Below are 8,061 nucleotides of genomic sequence, written 5' to 3'. Positions count from 1 at the left end.
CACAAGTGCAGTGCTTGGTCAGGTATGAATTCTAGAGACAGGGAATGTGCTCTGCTAGTGTTTGACCCTCAGCAGGGACAATGCCCAGAGCAGCCAAGGGGATTGCTGTGCCACTGTGCAGCAGTCAAGCCTCTGGATGTGGGCTGAACACGGCAAAGTTCCCGTGTTTGGACAGACTCAGGGGCTGCCCCCGGGGGCGCGCGGGGCTCGGCCGTGGGGCGCGCGAGGGCGAGCGGGGAACGGACAAACGGCCACTCGGACAAACGGTCACTCGGACAAACGGCCACTCGGACAAACGGCCACTCGGACAAACGGAGATTCGGACTAACGGAGATTCGGACTAACGGAGATTCGGACTAACGGCCCCGGAGCTTCAGTTGCAGCAGCGGCAGCAGCGGCAGCGGCGGCAGCGGCGCAGCTGAAGCGACAGAAGAGTTTCTAGGACCCTCTCCGTCCCTTTCTCCCGGCGTTCTCTCCCTCTCCCCCTGTCCCGCCTCCTCTCCCGGTGTCCCTTTCCCTGTGTCCCCTCCCTTCCGCGGGCTCCCTCTCCCCCTGCCGGGCGGGGCCATGCGCCCGGCCCGCCCCCAGCCCCGGCCGGGGCTGCCCCCTTCCCGCCCCCGGGCGGCCCGCCGCGCTCTCGGCTCCGCCCGGCTGTCGCCGGCATGGCTGTGGCGCTGCTGGGCGGGCCTCAGTGGCCACGGCTGGGGCAGCATCGCCTGTCCCTGGCTCCGCCTGTGCGGGCGGCGGTCCCGGCCCCAAGCCCGGCGGCGGCCCCGGCTCCAAGCCCGGCGGCGCCTCCCGGGGCCCGAGGAGGACACACGCGGCTCGGCCGCTCCTGCCGCCCGCGCTGCGCCTTCTCCGGCCCGAGCTCCGCCGCTCGGCAGTCCGGCCGCCGTCCCCGAGCCGCCCGTGCCCCGTTCAGAGGGGCATGCCCGGCCCGGGGCGGTGCAGAGGCGGTCGGGGGCCGTGTGTGGCCCCGGGCCGAGCGGTGACGGCCGCGTGTCGCCCGCAGGGAAGGCGCAGGAGGCCCTGCAGGAGCGGTACCGGCTGGGTGCGCTGCTGGGCACAGGCGGGTTCGGCAGCGTCTACGCGGGGACGCGGCTAGCGGACGGCGCCCCGGTGAGTGGCGGGGCTGGCGGCGGGCGGAGGAGGAGGAGGAGGAGGGGGAGAAGGAGGAGGAGGAGGGTGGGGCTCGGCAGGGCGGGCGGCGAACTGAGCCCGCTGCTGTCTCTTGCTCGCAGGTAGCCATCAAATGTGTCTCGAGGGACCGCATCCATCATTGGGGCGAGTTGGTGAGTGAGCGGGGCCAGCGGCAGAACCCGGGCCGTGCCGGGCGGGGATAAGCCGGGGTCCGGCAGGGTGGGAGCTGCCAGGACGCCTCGAGGGAGGTAGAGCGGGCGTGGGGTGAGCGGGGGGCGCAGAGCATCCCGGGCTGGGTGAGGGGTCCCAGAGCCCTGGCATGGCCTCAGCCCCACTGATGACATCGTGTTCCTCCCGCAGCCCGATGGCACCCGTGCGCCCCTGGAGATCGTGCTGCTGCACAAGGTGTCCACTGGCTGTGCTGGTGTCATCCAGCTCCTGGAGTGGGTTGAGCTCCCCAACGACTACCTGTTGGTGCTGGAGCGTCCGGAGCACTGTCAGGACCTCTCGGATTTCCTGGCGGAGCGGAGGTTCCTGCCGGAGGAGGAGGCACGGGGGATGTTCCGGCAGGTGCTGGAGGCCGTGCGGCACTGCACCAGCTGCGGGGTGCTGCACAGGGACATCAAGCCCGAGAACATCCTGCTCGACCTGGACACCATGCAGCTGAAACTCATCGACTTTGGCTGTGGCGCCTTCCTCCAAGACACAGCCTACACCCAATTTGCAGGTGAGCCTTCCCAGGGGATGCTCCTGGGCATCTCATGGTCCAGCCTGGGTGTAGCACCAGGGCTTCTCCTGTAGCTGCCAGGCATGGGAGTAACTCTTCAGCCAAGTTACTTTTGGGTGGGGGTCGAAGGGGGCAGCTTGCAGCCCTGTTGACCACCTTCACCACCCACTCTGCCCTTGGCAGGGCTGGGGCTGGGGCAGTCAGTCTGACAAACTCCAATGAGTGTAGCAGTGAGGGGTGTCAGACCCCATGCCCCAGCCAGTTTGGTAGGCAGGTGAGGAAGGTCTTGGACTGCTCCACTCCCCTTGTTTGCCTTGGCTTGTAATTGTTTTTTGGGGCCAAGGCAGAGAGGGATGAGAGTGGTTTTTCCCACCTCTGGGAATGGTTTTATTTTGCGTGTCGTGGTTGGACCTCCCCAGGGCTTCTGCTGCCTCATTCCAGCACCAGTGGCTTCTTTTCCAACCCCAAGTTTGTACACGAGTCACAGGTGCTGGTGAGAGGGCAGCAGGTCACCCTGTGTGCCACTGGTGCAGCCCCTGCATGCCCAGGGATGTGGGGTGAGGCTCTGGGAGCAGCAGCATCCCCTGATGAACTCCATCTGTATTCCACAGGAACCCTGTCCTACAGCCCACCAGAGTGGATCCACCTCAAATGCTACAACGGTGGGGCAGCAACGATCTGGACCCTGGGCCTCCTGCTGTACCACCTGGTCGTCGGGAAGCACCCATTCAGGAGGGGCCAGGAGATCATCTGGGGGCGGATCTTGTTCCCACGACGGCTCTCTCAAGGTGGATCCTCATCTCTGTGGCACAGGGGGAATACCAGTGCTGGGAGAGAGCAGCAGGCTCATGAGCATCCTGCTCTGGCAGCTGCTGAGGAGGTGGCACATGTCCTGCTCTCCTGCTCTCCTCCAAAACAGAGAATGCCTGGGGAAGTTTAGGCACAGTTCTAGCACACCCAGCATGGCCTGGGCATGGGAACTGGGAGGGAAAAGTGGACAGGACCCTTCTCCGACTGACTGGCAGTTTCTGGTTTCTCTCCTCAGAGTGCCAAGATGTTATTAAGAGGTCTTTGTCCATGCAACCCATGGACAGGCCATCGCTGGAGGACCTCTTCAATGACCCTTGGATGCAAGATGTTCGTCTGCCCTAGAAGATGGAAGAGATGCACATGCACAGTTTGGTCCAGGGGCCTGGCAGGTAACAGCTCCACACATCTTTTGGCAACCAGAAGTAAAGCAAACTAGACGTTTTTTTGACCTGCCTGTAGCTCTGAGCAGGGATCATCAGGGAACTCACAGCTCTTGTGCTGGAGCTGAGTTGGAGATCTGGTCTGGCAAGCACTGGTGGCCACCATCCACCCTGGTTTTGCTTGTCCTGGTTCATTGTTGTCTGGGGCCCTGGGCAGAACACTGACAGCCTGGTGTGGCCCCCAGGGAAGGAGCAGGAGCCCCTGGAGATGCTGCACCAGGTGGAGCTGCAGCTGGAGACACCAAGGAGGACTTCAAGGATGACAACCTCTTCCTTGTCCTGGTGACATGAAAGCTGAAGATGATTGACTTAAATTCTGGCACCTTCTTCTCTTTGGTAGGGCTTGCGGGGATGGTCTGGGGTGGTAATGAAATGGGAGTTGGCTCCTGGCCCTGCCAACAGTCCCCAGCACCCACTGTGCCCTGGGCTGGGGCTGGGGGCAGCCACCCTGACCAAAACAAACCCCCATGGGGGGAGCAGAGGTGGGACTCCAGAAGCTGTGCAGCAGCAGGTTTGTTAGGCAGGGGAGGAAGGGCTTGGGCTGCTCCACTGCCCTTGTTTGCCCTGGATTACCATTATTTTGGGGGAGCTATGAAGGGGGAAGGAAGAAAGCCCTGGTTTACCCCAGCTGTGAGTGGGTTTTTCCCTGGCATGGAGGGGTTAGTCCTTCCTTGAGCTCCTGACAGTGATAATGTTGTAACTTTTTTCTTGTTTCCACCTTTTCTTTGTAATCTCATTGCTTTGCTGTTTGGTTTTTAAAGGAAGAGCTCTCACTGGTGTCTGGTCTGGATGGAGCAGTGCTGGGACCAGCTGCAGAATGGCTCAGATGTGCCCTTGGAGAAAGGTGAGGACATCCTTTGGGAGCAGCTTTTCTTCCAGCAGCAGATGCCATGAGGTGGATCCCCATCTTCTCGGCAGGGGTGGGATGAGGGCTCTGGGGAGATGGCAGCGAGCACAGGAGCATCCTGCTCTGGGCAGCTGCTGAGGAGGTGGATCTACCATGGCTGGCTGGAGGCTGGGCACATGTCCTGCCCTCCTGCTCTCCTCCCAGAGGCAGCAGTGATGGGGAGGTTTGGGCACAGCTCTGAGCTCAGCCAGCATGGCCTGGGCACTGCAGGCAGTTGGGACAAGGGGGACAGGAGCCTTCAGCTGATGGGCAGTTTCTGGTTTCTCTCCTTCCAGCAGGGCTCTGCGGATGTCCACAGGATGTTTTGTCTGTCCCACTCTTCATTCCTTTTGGGTTGGAATTGTGCAATTGCACTTTCTTCCTCCTCTAGAAGTGCCACGAGTGAGCCAAACCTGGCGAGTGGGCTGTTGTTCCTAAGGCAGTGCAGTCTGGATTTGGTGAATGAAGAATTGCCCTTCTCCACTTCCAAACCAGAGCAAAAAGCTGTAAGTGGGACTTTGCACCTTTAAGAAACCTCTGACAATTTCAAAGGGAATGCACAGCTCATTCACAGGGTGAGAAGGAAGGGCATCTTGCTAATGAGATGGGGATCAACAGAATCTGGATTCCCAGTCCTGCTCGGAGCTGGCAGAGCACAATCAATTTCTTACTGCTTCAACCACAATTTAAAATAACTTAATATTGGAAATAAACCCCAGAATCTGTTAAAAAAGGCTGCTGAATTCAGTAAGATAGATCCATGCTATCAGCACATTGACAAAGTAAATAACTGAGCTCACTTTTACAAAAGATCAGTTACCTCTTAATCCAAAGTTACAGAAGATTTTACACTACACACCTGAGTTTTGTTTTTATCTTTCGTATTTCATCTAGGCTTTTTTCTTTTCTCTTTTTTCTTTTCTTAAAACAGAAAACATGTCCTAAAAAAGAAATGTCCTTTGCTCCTGGTCCTGATGTGAAGCAGCTCCCTTCCCTCTGGCCCCGGGGCTTGGGGCACTGTCAGCACCTGCTGCTTCAGCCACTGCTTCTGCTGGCATTGAGAGCAACAACCAAACTGTGGCTGATCCCGAGGGAGCAGCAGCAGGGCCTGGAGCTGATCCCTGAGTCTGGGGCAGGGCTGGACAAATGACCCCACAGCAGCAGCAGCAGCAGCAAATGGAGCTGACTTTGAGCACAGCCCCTGCCACTCTTGCCTCCTGTTTGCAGTGGTGTCACAGCAGCCTGAGGCACCTGGGAGCCCTCAGTGCCAGCAGGGACTTGAGATGGCAGGCCCTGGGCTCCTGGAGGTTGTGCAAGGAACGGAGCTGGGCACTCCCTGTCCATATGGAGCTTGCAGATGGAAAAGGCTGCTGTGCCCAGGCAGCTCCAAGGGCAGAGAAATGAGGCTCTCGAGCACTTGATCTGGGCCAGTTCCACAGTCCTGGGCAGCAGCCAGCGAGCAGAGGGGGAACAGAGGGCACAGCAAGAGGGACAAAAGCAGTCAAGTCCAGAGACTGGACAGAGCCAGACCTGGCAGAAGGAACAGCTGCTTCCTTGCACTCTTGAAGAAAGCTCTTGGCTGTTTCAGAGCACTGAAAGGCCTGAAGGGCAGAGAGGAGGTGACATCAAGCAATGCTCCTGTTTTCACACCCTCCCCTCTCAGTGTCCCAGAAGGAATTGGATGAACTGTATTCTCCTCTCTGAGCCGTCTTGTTCAGCATGAGCAGCTTAGCACCAGGAGCTAAAGGGCCTGAAGCCTTAGGCCTCAAGAGCTGACCAAGAGGGAACTTTCTGAGCAAACTAATGCTGCTAACATGGACCAGGCTGAATGGAGCAGATTCCTGGAGTTCTAGAGTCCTTTCTGTTGGAAAAGACCTCTGAGCTCATCAAGCCCAACCGTTCACCCAGCACTGCCAGCCCAGCACTAAACCACATCCCTGAAGTGCCAAGGCCTGAACAAGAGGCCTGACTGAAGCCTGAACAACAGGCCTGAGCCAAAGGTGACCTCTCCATGAACCTTCCAACCAAAGGTTATCTTTGTATCCACTCATTAACGAAATATGCACGATCATTAGCATTGTGATAGATGTATCCACTAATTAGTGAAACATGTATTGACTTTTCTGTATTTAGAAGCTAAACAAGGCCATGAAATCCAACATCTGGCCTGGTTTGGGGCTGTATGGTCAAAGTCAACTCCCTTGGTTCCTCCTTGAGCCCTGGCCAGGCTTTGGGAGAATCCAAGAGGAGAATGAATCCAGATGTTCCTGCACTGGAAGTGCTGTCAGTTTGTTTGTTCAGCACTCTCCAAGCTGGGCTCTCTCCCAGCGAGGTTGGAAGCCTCACCTGTGGGTGGACACAGCTGCAGGAATTCCCAGTGTCCAGAGTGGCTCTGCAGTCGTTGGCTGTGACAGCTTCCCCAGCTGATGTGTGGGGCTGGGTGATGGTAAAGTCTGAGGGTAACTGGTGATGGATCTTTCTAAATCCCTTCAGGCAATCTTTGGTAGGAATGATTGGGTGCATTGCTGAGCTTCTCCTGTTGTGATTCTTTGCTGCTCTGAACTATAGGAAATTGCACTGATTCCTTCAGTTGGTGTCTGTGTCTTTGGTGCTGGCCCTGCCCACTGGCAAAACAACATTGGCATAGTCTGTCCAGATCACAGCAAAATGTCACTTTTTAAATATAAATGTAAGGAATTGGTCCCATCCAAGATTCCAGGTTGGGAAGACCTTCCCTATAGTTCACTGGCTCTGGAGTGGGCTGAGATCAGAGCACTGTGTGAGCAATGGGGCAGTCAGCTAAAAGAAGCTGATCTGCTGGATGTATTAAAATGCATCCAAAATTGCATATGGAAAAAGGAAAAGAACTTGTGGGTTTGGGAAGATGAGGATAAATTTTGTTAACAGTATATTGGAAAAAGCACCAACAGAAGGAACAATTGTGTTTGGAATGCTCCCACATGGAGCAACAGACGTTTTTAATCTCGAGCTCAGATTTCTTTGTGCAAGTGAAATTATATAATAATATAATAAATAAATATATATAATTATATGTAAATATATAATTAAAATATGTATGTATGTCAGTATATATATATATATATATACAAAATAATAATAATGTGAAATAATGCTGACAATATTAATTTGTTAGCTTTTGCTGCTCAGGGATGTAACACTAAATACCCTACAGAAAATGTTTGGCCAGGACCTGAACATCAGTGGGAAAATTGGCGAGTTTGTGTATGATGAATAAAGGAGGATGGGATGAAATTGGCTATTTTTATAGGGTTTTCTGATACTGTGATATGGAATGCTTTGTCTGTTACTGTGAGAAATAAAGTGATTAAGGCTGCTGGGTTTATCATATACCACACTATCCACAAGCTGTAGGATTTGTGGAATGGATGGAGGGTTTGTTAAAAGAGCAGATGAAAAAATGAGGAGATGGGAACATGTCCTGGTGGAGAACCCCTTACAGGTCCACCCCAGAAGCTGCATGGCTGGACCTTTATGCATTAGATTTAATGAGGATAAATCAGAAGCAAATGAGAGTTATCAATACCAAAACAGGAATTCAGATTCCTCCAGGACACTTTGGTTTGATAACTGCTCACTGCAGCTTGGCCTTGCAAAGTGTTCATGTCATGGGAGGAGAAATCGATACAAATAATCAAGAAGAAATTAAATTCTGGTTAACAATAGTGAACAAGATTTGATTATGCAACCCCATGACAGGATAGGGCAATAACTGATAATACAGTTTTAAAAACAGTTGTGAAAAAAAGAGATCCACCTCAAATCTGTACTGCTTGTGGAGATAAAGGGTTTGGATCCAGCAGTCGTAATAATGGAGCCAAGGTGTGGGTCCAGAGGCCAAATGGCCCTCCTGAGCCAGCTGAAGGAACAGCTCTGGGGAAAGACAACACAGTTTTAATCCTGAAACCTGGGCAGGAACAATGGGAATATGTCCCTGCAGCCAAGTGTTCTATGGGAGAACAAGTAGATGTTATAGGATGTTGTTTGACAGATCCTGCCAGACCAAATCTCCCTGTTTG

General features: G+C 54.7%; 1 pseudogene; it reads left to right on the top strand.

Moving 5' to 3' along the window:
* The first annotated feature begins 662 nt into the window (after positions 1 to 662).
* On the top strand, positions 663 to 3,070 carry LOC146420137 (serine/threonine-protein kinase pim-1-like; annotated as a pseudogene).
* Positions 3,071 to 8,061: the final 4,991 nt, after the last annotated feature.

Source organism: Lichenostomus cassidix, unplaced genomic scaffold (assembly GCF_008360975.1).
Source record: "Lichenostomus cassidix isolate B80296 unplaced genomic scaffold, HeHo_3.0 HiC_scaffold_81, whole genome shotgun sequence".
NCBI classification, from domain to species: Eukaryota; Metazoa; Chordata; class Aves; order Passeriformes; family Meliphagidae; genus Lichenostomus; species Lichenostomus cassidix.
The sequence above is the reverse complement of the archived record's forward strand: the minus strand, read 5'-3'. Positions and strand labels throughout refer to the sequence as shown.